This window comes from Lactuca sativa, chromosome 4 (genome assembly GCF_002870075.4).
Source record: "Lactuca sativa cultivar Salinas chromosome 4, Lsat_Salinas_v11, whole genome shotgun sequence".
Taxonomy (NCBI): Eukaryota; Viridiplantae; Streptophyta; class Magnoliopsida; order Asterales; family Asteraceae; genus Lactuca; species Lactuca sativa.
In genome coordinates this window covers 156318620-156333893 of record NC_056626.2, presented here as the reverse complement: position 1 = coordinate 156333893, position 15274 = coordinate 156318620, and positions in this window count along the sequence as shown.

The following is a 15274-nucleotide window of genomic DNA, read 5'->3' as shown; positions in this document are numbered from 1 at the left end:
GAAAATGGAAACAATGCCCCCCTACGGACCAAATTTGCAAACTATTTACACACCAAGGGTCAAAAATGAAAAGTACCTTGAATCGGGTGTTACAGTTTTCATGTTATATGAATAGTGTTGTCACTTGATATGACCAACATTATCACTTTATGTGACTAGTTTTGTCACTTATGTGACTAGCCCACTTCAGGGTAGCCCGAAGAGAATTGCATTGAGTGAGGACATGTATATCTTGTGGTGCTTAATGTTTTAAATGCATGTCAAATTATAGTTTTATCAAATGATTTTGAAAATGACATTGTGTCTAAACCCATGTAGCTTACGAGAAAATGATCGTATTACATATTTGTTTAAATGACATGTATCTAGGTTTTGAGATACAACCTCAAGAGTTAAGTTGACATTGGTAGCAGAGAGCTCATGAATATAAATTAGGCATAACTTCAATGTCGTAAGTAACCATGCAACTTTAATATGGTTTATTTGTATCGATTGGAATATCCAAAAGAATGTTTATACAAATGTATTCGTAACTGAAATGAGAAATTTTAGGACCATACTTTATAAATGGGACCTATCGACAAAAAATGTTTTATAAACTATATTATTTTAATATGTAAAAAGATCGGGTGTTACAATTTATTCATTCTTTATGTGATCCTGCTAGTTTATTCCCTTCAGCGATCCTAAGGATAATGGCTGGTATATGAACATTAAGTCCACCTTGCATGTAGCTTGGGACACATGTGTCCTCTCTACTATTTTTCATAATCTTCTTGTTGGCTTCATCTTTTATGGGCGGTAACAGACCATCGACTCATGTCACCTACTCTAGAAACTCTACTTTACCCGACCCGTATCACCCCATTAATCTCTATGAAATCATATTCACCCTAAAAATTATTAAAAATCTTATTTATGTTTGTTATGAGTTATTTTTGAATAGTAGACAACCTAAAGATTGAATACTAGGAGATTCAAACATGAGTCTTATAATACCCTGATTCCTGGATGTGGAACTTGAGGATTTAGTGCAAGTGGAAGGGTATACTCGACAAGTTGGTTGGCACTAACTCATCGTGTAGGAGTTGATCAGCATGCGCAGAATATGAATTCTACTCGTCGAGTCGGAGGAATGGACTCGGCGAGTTGAGTCTGTTTGTTGAAACCCTATTTGTTTGGGCTTGCACCCTATTTAAAGGACTTTAACTCCTTTACCCCACCTCCCTTATCATTTTACCACCCTGAGACAAACCCTAATCGGGTACCTTCCATTTTGAGATTGTTTGGAGCTAATAGTGAGTATTTTGGTGCATTCCTTTGAAGGAATATGAAGAGTGAAGAACATGGAACAAGAAGGATTCTTTAGATCCAACGTTCATGTAGTTATAGCATACATCTGGAGGTAAAAAGTCCTTACCTTGGCTTTCCATTCCTTAGATCTCTTCTTATGTAAGTTCATGGGTTTTGTGTGCAAAATGAGGGCCATTCTCGAGTTAAGCATGCCCAGGGGGATTGAGTTTCAGATATGGACTTCTCTAGGCCCCATGTACATCAAGCTTCAAGCTTTATGAATCTTTGACCCATCTTCATGTCCTAAACCCCTTCTTGAGCTTAGTTTTGGGTGATTTAGACTTATTAGGCCTTGCATGATCGTAAACTTAGCAACTTTACGTGGTAACTCCATCCTAGGAGGTTGGATCTAGAGTTTGGAGCATTGGAATCAACTAGAATGAGTTTAATGAGAAAGGGTTGAGGAACTCGACGAGTTGGGCATCGAACTCGACGAGTTAAGTAGGGTTTTCCCATTTCTGGATTCAGAGTGAACTCGACGAGTTGATGAGACAACTCGACGAGTGGTTAGGGTTTTCCCCAGTCTTCTGGACCATGCATGAAGTCGACGAGTTGACTAGAAACTCGGCGAGTTAACTCAGGTTTTCGTGATTTCTGAGTACTGAGGAATTGACGAGTTCATGAGTTGCACTCGACGAGTTAAGTCAACATGGACTGTTGACTGGATTGTTGACTTCCATTGACTTTTATGGTTGGGTCAAGTTGTGGACTTTGGAGATCATGGAGGGGTAAAATGGTATTTAACCCTTTTTGGAAATTTAGTAGAGGAGTTCGCTTAACTTTTTATATCATTGTTGAGTAGAGATGATTGTGATATGTGTAGGCGGAGTCTAGACCAACAGTTCGAGTGTGGGATATATTGCTTTACTCTGCGAGGTGAGTCTTCTCACTGTACTTAACATGAGTGGTAACTTTGTGTGACCGGAGGGTCTTGTATGCTATTATTGAGTATTGTGATATCCTGCATTATGTCTTTGTGATTTATGTTGTGTATTATTCTGATCTTTATTGAGTTAGGACCGGAGTGTCCAACTCGAGTTGTGGGACCGGAGGGTCTCCACTGAGACACATTGTCTAGAAGGTCTTTATTGAGATATATCCACGAGAGGCTAATGAGATGTGTGTGGTATTTTGGGGATGTCACTAAGCTTCGTGCTTAGCGTGTTGTGTGATATGTGTTTCAGGTATTTTTCAGGATCGCGGGAAGGCGCCAGCTCGATTGTACACTCTAGTTAGAGATCATGTTTTGAGGATTCTGGGATTTTATCAAACATTATTGACTTGTGTTTTGACAACTTATACATTTTGTGGTTTTTGGGAAATGTGATATTGAGTTTATGTGATTTTAAAAATGAAAAAATTATTTGAAAATTTACAGTGTTACAAGTTGGTATCAGAGCCTTGGTTTGAGGGATTCGGGTGTACTCTCAGGTATGTCTGGACTCAAACTGAGGATTTGAGAAAATTTCCTAAAAAGAAATGATTTTTATAAAACGAGTAAGAGTTTAAAGAGAAAACGAGATGGAGCAGTGTGTACAATCAACCAGAGCCCGAGCAATGATTTCCCAAAGTACTATTACTTGTTTACATTATGAGATATTTATGAGATATTAGAGTTGCATGCTAGAGGATAGGCTAGGTATTTTAGAAATTAGGGCTATAGTTTCCTGATTCATGATGCCTTAGCCTAGGGGATGCTATTGATTGATATTATTTGCTATTGCTCTATGTATGTGCTGAGTAGGAGTGCCTAGAAGGAATATTTTAGAGAGCGTTTTGAGTAGAGGAGTAATCTAGGAGAGATACCTAGATGTGCGTTTGTGGAATCTATTGATAGAGTGGTTAGATACCACGAGAGGTACGGTTTCCTGAGTTCGGTGATGCCTTTTGAGTTGTGGATAGAGCAAGTGGAGTTGTATGCTTGTGGCTTTATGTGCTGGTGGAGGTTATTCGACGCCCGAATGCTTCTTGCTTTGTGCTTTGTGGAACTCTTGATGATGGGAGTCAGCTGCTAAGTGAATATGACGATATTCAGGAGGTAGATGGCTGGCATCATAAGGATTTCTTCAACAGCTGACGATATTCAGGAGGTAGAACCTAGGAGATCCTAAGGAAAAATTTTAGTGCAATGAGCACGTTGTTTAGAGGTGAGTATTCACTGGAGAGCGAGCATGTGTAATGGGATTGGTGATCGAGGAGGTTGAGCAGCTACTTAGGAAGTCTGGGACAATCCGTGTGGAAAGTATGGGTAGATGTGGCAGGTAGTATGGGCCCATACTACTGAAAGCAGAGGACCTATACTCGAAACTGGGAGAATTCCAGAGGTTCTAAATAGTTGGATGAGGGGAGATAACATGGTTTAGGTACCATGATTCGTAGTAGAGTGTGTTTTCATCTTCACTAGTTATCTGACGATGGGTGTTTAGACTGAGAATGGATATGGTAAACTGTGGGGCCAGAGGGTCAAGTCGGTTGAGCTTCGATAGAGTGTACCTTGCGAGGAAAATTGATTTTAGGAGTTTGACTGGTGAGCTGCTAGTTGGAGTTGCAGGACTTAAGGAAAAGTGGAGATGTTACGTTGTGGAGGATTGCGGTATGGGTTGAGTGATCGGCCAATGGTTGAGATGTCACTTTTTGTGACGAGAATTATACTGTTCCCGTTTCCAGTGTGGAGCGAAGGGGATAACAAGTTTCCAGTTTCAGAGTTTGGAGGTAAACCTTGTGGGGTAGCATTTAGTTAAGACATTTTCACCAGAGTATGTGTGGTATGTCTGTTGTGAGGTATTCATATATGGTGAGAGAGTCACCGTAGGGGACTGAGCTGGATGAGGACAAGGATATGCCTTAGATGAGTATAGTAAGGCACATTTTTGCAGCAGTTCCAGGTAATCAAGAGGAGTATATTAGGGAGGCGGTCCTCGTTGTTTACGTTGTATATCGACTGTGAGAGTGAGGTCTCTTGCTTCTATGATAATTCACACGATGGCATGGTGGCTGGGGAATCAAAGATGAGGTGTATGTGTGATAGTTCATTACTCTTAGGTTGAGAGTCGTAACTAATTCAGGACGGTCGAGAAGTTCGATGATGTGTCGGTATGAGATTTTGGGTGACTAGAGGCAGTCACATCGGGAGGATTTTAAGGCTTTCATCTGAGATATAGGATACTTGGAGTTATGTTGTCATTATCTGGAAGATCATCTAGTGCTTTGTGGTACATTCCATGAGTCAAGAGTGGTACATCTGGTGAGCCAGCCTGTAGTGTGGTTTGTTTGGTATGTCAAGGGACGATGGTTCGAACCCTAAGTGGGGCAGAACTGGGTATTCTGCGGGGAGGATCCTCAATCTAATGTGGTACAGAGGTTTGGGTTATGGGGATCTGCAGTCTGAGTATATGAGACAGGAGTTATATGATAGTCAAGGAAAGTACAAAGTAAGAGGATGCATGTTGCCTAGGATCAGGAGAGACAAGGCCAACTCTACCCTTTGCAAAACTAAGCAAGAGCTTAGGGCCCCCAATTCTAAATTTCCCCTAATTTTAAAGCTTATTCTTTTATACATGCATATATACGTATTTCTTGGATTAGAAAGCAAGTTGAAGCTTGGCCTTGTGGTAAAAGCATTGGTTGATAAAACTAAAGGTCTCAAGTTCGAAACTTTTTGCTTACTTGAAGGGCCCCAATTTTTTGTTTGCTTAGAGCCCCCAAATTGGTTGAGCCGATCATGAGGAGAGAATGAGTGTCTTCACGGCAGGTGGCTATTAGACAGGAATTTTATTGTGGACTATGTTCTTCGGGTGTCCCAATGTGTTAGTTTCGAGACGGTTGGGTTGCCAAGGTCAAGATTCGATTTCGGAGAGACTGATATTTCGACGTATGGATTGTTATTTATGTTGGGTTTTTAGCATTCTAACACTTCCTAAGTGTACATGCAACCCTAATAAACCTTGGATCTATGTTTGTCTAAATACATGCAAAATTTGTTTTCCAAGGTTTATAACCTATCTAGCATGGCATGGGGAACTTTTAAACATAAAAGAACTAGATGAATTACATACCTTTTTGATGAGTGTTGATTCCTTGGATTTTGAGAGCCAAGCACCAATAATGTGAATGCCTCAAATGGAAATCACAAATCACCACAAACTTGGAAAACTTTATGAGAGAGTATACACACTCTTAGAAATCGGCCACACCTTACACACACCCTAGGGTGTCATTTCATGCAACATAAGCTTGTTTATATAGTGTGCATGGTTAGGGTGAAACCCTAATAACCCATGTCTTTTCCTCTTCCAAGCATCCATGGGTTAAAAGCTCCATTGATCATCCATGGACTTCCATACAAGCTTAGCCCATTAACAAATGAGTGTTAGCCCACACTATATAAATACAATAGCCCATGATTTACTTAGTCTTCCTTTTAATCACTAAATTAATTCATAATTAATTTAAGATTAAAACTAATTAAATAGCATGACTTAATATTAATATATTATAACTTATAATATATTAATAAATCGTAAGTATACAATTCTCATAAAATTATCCATAAATAGTTCGGATGAAGTGCAATCCAAATGGACCATGTCGGGTCGGGTCAAGTATATACCAAATAAGTTATGGATTTAGACACCTTATCCAATAGACTCCCACTTGGATAAGTCTAATAACTGTATTTGCCTATATTACTTCAGGAACCAACCGGCAATCGTAGCTCTCAAAAACTCTGTTGAACTATGAAGCGCCATTATAGATAAGTGATCATATAATCCTCTGTTCTCATGATATCAGCCAGACAAACACATGGAACTATGTCTTGCTTATTGTCTGGAAGTTGTTTCTCGATTTCCGATTTGTTTGACAAAGAACTCAATTGAACACATCAACTTAGTTCTGACCGGGCCCGGTTCATAGGTCAACACAAAATCATCGACGGGCCCATATATCGCTTCTATTTCTAGAAGGAACAGATAAACTTCGACTCATATGCTTGTTCCACTACTTTTTGAATTGAACACAAAGGCACGTTTTATAACATCAAGTTACTGATGCTTTTACGTGCAATGAATACACAACCAACTCATAGGCAACAACCCATATCTCTAGGTTTGAAGACTTATATGATATTATCGTCGCACGATCACTCAAGATAAATTCCATGAAGTGATACAAGTGAGCGTGGGTTTATTCCAATGCTCATAACTTATGAGCACTCATGAACGTTGTAGCAACCATTGCTATGTCTAAACACATTTAGCCATCTACAAACCCAATTCATGACAATCTTGATTCATACCTACTTCCGACGTATGACCGATTGTGGAGGTTCGAATAATTAATTATTCTGGAAGTCAAAAACATGCAAAAGAAATATAGTAAATGATCGACAAGAGACAACAACACTTTACTTATAAATAAAACACCTTTTATTCATCATCTAATGACAATTACACTTTACAAATTTCAAGGTTATATAACTTCTAAAACTAATATCATCCTTCAGCCCTATGCTCCGAGCATGCTCGAGATGCTTAACCCGAGTCAGTCCCTTCGTGAGGGGATCCGTTGGATTCTCATCCCATGATACACTCTTTGCCATGATAAGTCCTTCTTCTATCTTGTGTCTTATGAAGTGATATTTTCTGTTAATATGTCGAGATCTGCCATGATCTCTCGGTTCTTTGGCTAAAGCAACCGCACTATTGCTGTCACAGAAAATCTCCATAGGCTCCTTAATAGTTGGTACAACTCCAAGGTCTCCGATGAAGTTTTTCAGCCATATTGCCTCCTTCGCTGCTTCACTTGCTGCTATATACTCTGATTCACAAGTCGAATCAGCCACCGTCTCCAGCTTGGAACTCTTCCAAGAGATTGCTCCTCCATTTAGGGTAAAGATCCAGCCCGACTGAGAGCGGAAGTTATCCCTATCAGTCTGAAAACTAGCATCACTGTACCCTAATACTTTCAAGTCATCACTCCCACCAAGGGTAAGGATCCAATCCTTAGTCCTCTGTAGGTACTTGAGAATGTTCTTTACCGCGGTCCAATGAGCCTTGCCAGGGTTCCCCTGATATCTGTTGACCATGCTCAAGGAGAAGGCCACATCAGGGTGAGTACAAGTCATAGCATACATGATCGAGCCGACAACGGAAGTATATGGTAATTGACTCATCTTAGCTATCTCAGCCTTTGTACTCGGACTCTGAGTCTTACTCAGCTTGGCATTGCTTTGGATTGATAAATCCCCTTTCTTGGAATTCTGCATGTTGAATCTTTTCAACACCTTATCCAAATAGGTACTCTAACTAAGTCCAATTAGTCTTTTACTCCTTTCTCTTAATATCCTTATCCCTAGGATATAGGCAGCTTCCCCTAGGTCCTTCATAGCAAAGCACTTCCCAAGCCAGGACTTAACCTCCTGCAAGGTTGGGATGTCATCCACATACAGTACCAAGAAGCTAACTATACTCCCACTAGCTCTGACATACACGCAAGACTCATCTTCACTTCTCGAGAAGCCAAACTCTTTGACCTTCTGATCGAAACAAAGATTCCAGCTAGGAGATGCTTGTTTCAATCCATAAATGGATTTCTCAAGCTTGCACACTCTATTAGGATATTCTGCACTGACAAAACCCTCTGGTTGATTCATGTACACATTCTCAGCCAACTTTCCATTAAGAAAAGCTGTTTTGACATCCATTTTCCATATTTCATAATCATGAAATGTAGCAATGGCTAGCATAATCCTGATAGACTTAATCTTAGCTACCGGTGAGAAGGTTTCATCATAATCAATACCCTGAGTCTGAGTAAAACCCTTCGCAACCAATTGAGCTTTATAAGTGTGCACTTTACCTTCCATATCGGTCTTCTTCTTGAATATCCATTTGCACCCAACTATTTTACGGTCCGGTACATTGTCAACCAAGTTCCACACTTGATTGTCATACATGGACTGTATCTCGCTGTCCATAGCCTCCTTCCATTTGGCAGACTCCAGGCCTACCATGGCTTCCTAAACACTTCTAGGTTCATCCAAATTTACCAGTGTACTGTCATTGATAAACGTATCACCTTCCGTAGTAATATAAAAACCATAATAAAACTCAGGTGTGTTCCTAACCCGTGTGGAACGCCTCGGAGGTACAGACTCGTCAGTTGGCCCAACAGGAGTTTCCTCCTCAGGTTGATCGCTAGTGTCTGAGGTTCCTTCACCAATTGATTCTTGAATTTCTTCAAGGTAAATTTGCCTCCCACTGTCTCCTTGGCTTATAAATTCTCTCTCACTAAAGACCGCTCTTCTTGCTACAAAGACCACATTCTCACTAGGTCTGTAGAAGAGGTAACCAAAGGATTTCTGTGGGTAGCCGATGAAAATACACCTTTCGCATCAGGGTTCGAACTTATCATGAGTCTCGCGCCTCACAAAAGCCTCGCAACCCCAAATCTTGATATGGTCTAGCTTGGGAGCCTTCCCAGTCCACATCTCATGAGGTGTTTTGGTAACCTTCTTTGTAGGGACTAGATTAAGGATATGGGCGGCAGTCTCTAAGGCATACGCCCAAAAAGAGATTGGTAACGAATCTCGACTCATCATAGAGCGAACCATGTCCAACAAGGTTCGATTACGCCTCTCAGCTACACCATTCAGTTGTGGTGTCCTGGGAGGTGTCAATTGTGAGACAATCCCACTCCTTAAGATAGTCAAGGAACTCGGTACTAAGATACTCACCACCTCGATCGGATTGAAGTATCTTAATGTTTCTGCCCAATTGATTTTCTACTTCCTGCTTAAATTCTTTAAACCTTTCAAAGGTTTCTGACTTATGTTTGATTAAGTAGACATAACCATATCTACTAAAATCATCAATAAAAGTCATATAATACCGATTAGCATCCCTTGTGGCGGTTTTGAATGGTCCACATACATCAGTATGTATTAGGTCCAACAAACCCTCCCCCCTTTCACAACTACCAGTGAAGGGTGATTTTGTCATCTTTCCAAGCAGACAAGATTCACAACTATCATCCGATTTAAAGTCGAATGATTCCAATACTCCATCCTTTTGGAGTTGGCCTATGCGTTTCTTTTTTACATGTCCAAGATGACAATGCCACAATGATGCTTTATCTAGGCTAGTAGAAGAATCAATATACAACACATTATTTCCTAGGTTGTCTACAACCGACACAGTTTCATACACGCCATCACAAGGTAATGCTTTAAAATAAAATACATTATTAAAGCAGACATCAATACCACCACATTCATTATCAAATGAAAAGGTAAAACCTTTTTTATACAATGAATTAAAAGAAATAATATTTATCGCCATTTCAGACGAGTACACACATTTGTTCAAATCTAATTTTAACCCATTATTCAGCAACAAAGTATAAACTCCAATCTTGGAAACAGGTGAAGCCTTCCTATTCCCCATGATCAAGTTTATCTTTTCGTGCTCCACATCCTCACTTCTTCTTAGGCCCTAAAAATACCACATCCTCTATCAAGCATCCAAGAATTTGAATATGGTGAGTTATTAGACAATATTGTGTAAATACCTGCATGGGTGGGTTTCACTTTCCCATCCTTAAGATCTTGCTGGTACTTTGGGCAGTTTCGCTTCCAGTGCCCCTTGTCTTGGCAATAGTAACAATCAGCATCCTTGGGAATAGCAGAAGGAGTGACAGGACGACTCTTGGTCCTTGATGAGGAGCCTTCAAGAGACTTTCCCTTGGTACCCTTCGAAGGGGACTTCCTCTTTTTCCCTTTGCCTTGCCCGATAGCCAAAACAGGGGTAGAAGTTGGAGTAAGAGTAGTAGAGGTAACAACCGATTTGCCCTTAAGACCACTTTTGGCGGTCTTCAAGAGTCCTTGAAGTTTGCTCAGAGTGACTTCCTCCTTGTTCATATGATATTTCATACGAAAATGGTCATAACAAGAAGGTAAGGAGCGCAAAATGATGTCAATTGCCAACTCCTCAGGAAAGTTCACATTCAACTTGAGCAAACGGTCCACATACCTTTGCATCTTTTGCATGTGGCCCGTGACAGATTCACTGTCCTTCATTCAGGTTGTTATCATGGACGAGATTATTTCATACCGCTCCTGACGAGCACTCTGATGTTACCTTTCCATCAGGTCTTGGTGCATCTCAAAAGGGTAGAAGTCCACGTAGGACTTTTGGAGCTTGGCTATCATTGTGGCCATCATGATACATGCTACCTTAGTAGCATCCCTCTCATGTGTCCTAAATTCAGCGATCTCCTCAGGAGTAGCAGTGGACTCATCAAGCTCTTTTAACTCCTTATCGAGAACATATTCCTTGTCCTCATAACGAGTCACCATCCTGATGTTCCAAATCCAATCCATGAAGCTGGAACCATCAAAGATGACTCTTCCACAAAGGTTCATGAGAGAGAAAGAGCCAATTAGGTTAGAGCCCGAAGCATTGTTGTTGGAAGACATCTGAAAAGAAGAAAACAAGTTTAGATTAGATATATAGAGTCCTTAATAAGACACCCAAATGTAATATTAAGGCTAGGACCCAATCACAATATATTATACTTAGAAAAGGTACGCCGTAATCTAAGTAATAACATATTTGAAAGGTAGGTGAATGACGATTCACTAATTTCCACCACGAAAAACGAAATGAAATATTAGGTTTTAATTGGATTTGAAATTCCTAGATTCTTTTTGAGATTCATTGAACTTTTCAATGACATGTTTCAATCTCGATTGTGCCCTTCATGTTTTGCGAATGGGATGCCGAGGATCACAAAACAAGGTGTGAATAACCATACCAATTCACATGGTACCCTTAATATTATCACCTAATCAATGTGTCGGTAAACCACACGTGCTCCACCGATCTATGATAAACATTAAGTCACCTTTTGTGGTCCTTACTAGTCCAAGTTAGTGTGCCGGTAAACCACACACGCTCCACCAACGACTTGGTAAGGTACAAAGTGTGAAATCTGTGGGCTAGCACCAATTTCACATTTTTCCTAAAGTAACTAAGATTGGGAATTAAAAGGTTCAGTTACTTTATAATAATCATTATACTTTTAATGAGAATTTAAAGTCATTGTCCTACCCGTTCGGCTAACGACCCTCCACCGATCAAGGAAGCGGTGGGTGAGAGTGGACACCCATTAAGTCGTCATTTTATAGGCAACAACCTTATACCCCCTTATAGACCGGTTTCGTGAGTGAGGCCTACTAACGATAAAACGACTTATTTTTATACATACATATAATATTAACCATTAATGTTATAAATAGTATAGGTGTTGAATTTTAACTATTAAAACTCTAAGGGTTGGAATTAAAGTTTATTAAAGTGTGTGAAACTTTTCAAATTCCAAAACTTGAGGGCAAGTTTTGAAACTCTTCAAAACTTTTCATTTCATAACTTATGAATTAAAGGTTCATAAAAATGAAGACTCTTCATTTTTATGTAATTCATTTTTATGTAACTTATGTGTTTTTAATGTGTGTTTAAAAGAAGTGACCTTTGGATTTCCATAACTTGAGGACAAATTATGGATTCCATCAAAACACATAAATGATCAAGAATTAATTCTAAACAATTCAGCAAATAATTCCTATCATCTTCTAAATTCATAAGAACATGAACATGATCATCAAAGTTTCAAGAAATATATGAACACATATAAAGCATGAAATTTTGATATAAGTCATTGTAAATGGATAAGAACTACCATTACACCAACTAAAATAAGTTTTAAAACATCAAAACAGTTTAGGGTAATGTTTCTAGTCCGTTTTCAGTAGCAAATGTTGAAATTCTGAAAACTGCAGCCTCTACTCGTCGAGTGCAAGAACAAACTCGACGAGTAGCTTGCATTTGTACATGGACTCGTCGAGTCCCCCCATGGACTCGGTGAGTTCATACGAGCAGAAAGCAGAGAATCGATTTTTTCAAACAGTTTACACAAATAATCAACAAACAAGCCTAGGCTCTGATACCACTATTGGGTTTTGAGCATTCTAACACTTCCTAAGTGTACATGCAACCCTAATAAACCTTGGATTTATGTTTGTCTAAATACATGCAAAATTTGTTTTCCAAGGTTTATAACCTATCTAGCATGGCATAAACATAAAAGAACTAGATGAATTACATACCTTTTTTATGAGTGTTGATTCCTTGGAGTTTGAGAGCCAAGCATCAATAATGTGAATGCCTCAAATGGAAATCACAAATCACCACAAACTTGGAAAACTTTATGAGAGAGTATACACACTCTTAGAAATCGGCAACCCCTTACACACACCCTAGGGTGTCATTTCATGCAACATAAGCTTGTTTATATAGTGTACATGGTTAGGGTGAAACCCTAATAACCAATGTCTTTTCCTCTTCCAAGGATCCATGGGTTATAAGCTCCATGGATCATCCATGGACTTCCATACAAGCTTAGCCCATTAACAAATGAGTGTTAGCCCACACTATATAAATACAATAGCCCATGATTTAATTAGTCTTCCTTTTAATCACTAAATTAATTCATAATTAATTTAAGATTAAAACTAATTAAATAGCATGACTTAATATTAATATATTATAACTTATAATATATTAATAAATCGTAAGTATACAATTCTCATAAAATTATCCATAAATAGTTCGGATGAAGTGCAACCCAAATGGACCATGCTGGGTCGGTTCAAATATATACCAAATAAGTTATGGACTTAGACACCTTATCCAACAATTTGTACTCCGGGAAGGGCAACCATTGATTTTTCAATCAACTTTAGGGTCAGTATGAGTAGTTTCGCGTGGGCTTGATCAGTAGAGGATGGGGTTTTAGATTGTCGTTAACACGTTCTCAGTCATTGACAATTCCTCCATGCTTCAAGTTGTGAGTTGGAGTACTTCAAGGCTTCGAGTTTTGTGAATGGAAGATCAGTGGTCGTGGCATGACATTGTGAGATTCTGTGATGGCGTATCGAGGTATCTGAGTATGATTCCCTAATTTGTTGGATTACTATGAGACTTGGGTCTGTCAGACGGCAAGTGGAACATCAAGCGACTATATTTCCAGAGGTGATACCATCAGTAATTGTCACCAGACGGGGATTATCCATGGGTGCGAATTGTACTGAGGGAAAGTGCTTTGTCTACGAGAATTTTTTTTCGTCAAGAGTAGTGATGCATAATTTGGGAAGGTGAACGTACCTATCTGATGGGTTTTAGCTATTAGAACATCCTATGTGCTCATACAAACCCTAATGCTTGGATCTAGGTTTCTCTATTGTACATGCAAGTTATCCAAGACTATAAACCCTAGATCTAACATATGATAATCAAGATTAACATATAAATTAGGGTTTAGATCATACCTTGACTATTATGTAGCAATAACAATCTCAAATCCTCCTTTGTAATGACTTTAGAAAGCTTAGAGTCACAAATGTCACTCCTCTAATGGTTCACAAACACCAAGAGCAAGAGGATGAAGAAGAGAAGAGAAGGAGGTTGCCCAAAACGTGTGGAAACCCTAGAAGGAAGCTTGGTCACGTTTTTGGGGCATAAGGGTTCTTTAAATAATGAGACTATTAGGGTTATCTAACAAGGAAACCCTAATTTGGATGCTTAAGCCCTAAGCAACCCATGGGCTCCTTCCTTAAAGGCCTAGGGACGATTTCTAATGGGTTTCCCCATAGAATTCGTCCACTCCTTTAATATGGAGTCCATTAGCTCAATATTCAACTATCATACAATTGACAGTTCCAGTCCCTTAAGTTTAATTAATCTTTTTTAGCCACAAACTTAATTCTTGACTAATATTAATTAAACAATATGATTTCTGCTTTAATATATTATTCTCATAATATATTAATAAATCATAAGTAATCCTTTCTCTCCATTATTCATCCTATCAAGTTGCTTTGGTGAAGGCAACCCAAAAGGACCATGCACCATCGGGTCAAGTACATACCAAAATGGTTATGGACTTAGACACTAATCCAACAGTCTCCCACTTGGATAAGTCTAATAACTATTCTGCGTATGACTTCAGATCCTGATCTGCAATCGTAGCTTTCCAAAGCCGTTGTCAACTCTGATCTTATCAGATACATGTGTCCTTAAGATAAGGGATCATATATTCCTTCATTCTAGATATCGTATAGACTAAGACATGGATCTAAATCATACCCTCTGTCTATGTGCTGTTTCCCGAATTCAGATTTATGACGACTGACAACAGACTACAATTTGAACACATCAAATTAGTCCCGGCTTGGCCAAGCACTTAGGTGCCATCACTAAATCATCGAGGGGCCCACAAATATCGCTTTTATCCTTCTTTGGACAAAAGGAACGGATAAAATTTGACTCAATGCTTGCTTGCACTTACTTACCAAATTACACACAACAATATGTTTTATTACACCAAGTTACTGGTGCGTTTACATATTATCAATGTGCAACCGACTCGCAAGATACAACTCACACATCTCGGTTTCAAGAATATAAGATGTTATCGTCTCACCAATCACTCGTGATACAATCCATGAAGTGATCTAAGTGAGTGTGGGTTTAATCCAATGCTAAAATCATATTCATAAGCACTCATGAACGTTGCAGCAAACATTTGCTTATGTCTAATGCTCTTTAGGCAATCCACACACCAATTCATGACAATCTTCATTCATATCTACTTCCAAAATATGAACGACTGTGGCCCGTTCGAATAATTTGACTGTTCTTCAACCAATTAAATTATTCAGGAAGTCAAAACATGCAAAGTAAAACACATGAATAATACTAATTCCATATGGCCTCAAACCTTTGAGTATAAATAAAACACCATTTATTTATCACCATATCGATTACTCATTATTTCAACTTCTTACTTGAATTATTACTACACT